The 1,692-nt window shown below is 37.3% G+C and overlaps 1 protein-coding gene across 1 annotated transcript in view; it reads right to left on the bottom strand.

Moving 5' to 3' along the window:
• The window catches only part of LOC108977569 (acyl-CoA desaturase), a 22,833-nt gene extending 22,052 nt beyond the window's left edge, over positions 1–781 (bottom strand). Inside the window, exon 1 of the mRNA XM_018947298.1 lies at positions 596–781. The gene's annotated coding sequence lies outside the window, so the exon portion shown is untranslated. The remainder of the gene's footprint in view (positions 1–595) is intronic.
• Positions 782–1,692: the final 911 nt, after the last annotated feature.

Raw genomic sequence — 1,692 nt, forward strand, 5'->3', positions numbered from 1 at the left:
CTGAAATTCACTAAGTGTATACATGAATTAGCTGCTTTCACTTATCACAAACCAGCGCATTTATGGATTAAAGCACAAAMTCACATACTTATGTACATAAGTACTTTATATGTGTATTTATAATATTTAAATATTGAATTCAATAAATATATTTTTTCCATTTAATTATTTGCAGTTAWCATTCACTCATTGATTCTTATACATTTGCATAAACGCTGATTAAAAATGCTGAATTGTTTTATCTTGATTCAAACTAGAGCTGGATTAAACTATTTTGAAAAAAAAATATATATATATATATGTATGTATATACTGCCTGCCTGCACCCGTGGGCTCCATTGGCACTCACCGCATATCGCAGCACAATTTCGAAATATTTTTATTATTTTTTGTTTAATATTTCGTTGCATTCATGTGGCAACAATTAACTGCTTCAAATATTTGAGTTTCATATCAAGCGCTGCTGCGACTAACAGATAGCAAACATTCCTACCCGCTTGAGCATTAAGTGTGATAAATATAGATGCTTCAAACAGTAATTGCCATAATTAAAAAGACAATTTGTTGTAAGAAAATATAAAATTTATGAAATCACCTTTTGCTGAAACCACTAGGCGGGGCTCAGTTCAAACGCTTTTACACAAAATAAAAACCGAAAAACTAATAACACAAAACTAAAAACAAACAATTGTTGAAAATTTTAATTATTATATTTAACGGAATTCGAACAAGCGCGTACCGCTAACACAAAACGAGTGCGTCTCAACAAACCGAACTTCTGTCAATGACTGACTGAGTGGCGACCGGCTCCACTAACTCATAAATATATACAAACATACGCAAATGTATGTATGTATATATGTATGTAGTTTGTGTGTACATTTCAATGGGCGCACACTGCGACYCGCCGATAGCACCCACACTAACATAGAAGTGAACATAGACGCATATACATACATACATACATACTTGCCGACAGACCGAAATACCGATAGTTACAAGCTATTGTATCCACAAACATAAAAATAAATGAGTAGATAAGTAAAGTTGTATATAGGTAAGTGGGTAGGTATGTTGTTTATGGTACTGTGTATKTATATACATATGTGTATGCATGTATATGTATATGTATGTGTGTATGATTTGTGTGCATTTAAGTATGTGTGTGTGAATGGCTACTTGCTGTCAAAGAAATTGCTTGCGTTCAAGAGTAGGCTAGTAGTGGAGTAAAGTAATCGAGCGGCGCAATGGAGCGCCAGCACTCCAAGCACCCAAGTGGCTGCATTGCAATCCCGCTCCCASCGCTGCGCTGAGTATAGACCAATATACCCGGTACTTTTTGCCYATTAAATGGTGCGCTTTCATGCATGCATGCGCGTTTCTGTTGGCGCATTTATTTAGTGTTTCGGTCTGACGCGCTGAAGCGCCCAACCACCCTTTCGGCGCGGTGGGGGACAGCGTATGCCGCGTCGTGGCGCAGAATGTGTCACCACAATTGACCAGGCGCGCSACCGCCTCGTGTAAACATTTGACGGAATTTTATAGTTCAAAGTCAATGCTCAGCGCGAAAAGCTCATGCTAGATTTAGTGAGTTGGGGGAAAAATTAAGTGTAAGTGAAATACAAAAGTACGAGCGAGCACAAAAGACAATGAATATAAACAAAAAGTATCCACCGCATACATAAAGACAGT

This window comes from Bactrocera latifrons, unplaced genomic scaffold (assembly GCF_001853355.1).
Source record: "Bactrocera latifrons isolate USDA-ARS-PBARC rearing strain unplaced genomic scaffold, ASM185335v1 scaffold_91, whole genome shotgun sequence".
NCBI lineage: Eukaryota > Metazoa > Arthropoda > Insecta > Diptera > Tephritidae > Bactrocera > Bactrocera latifrons.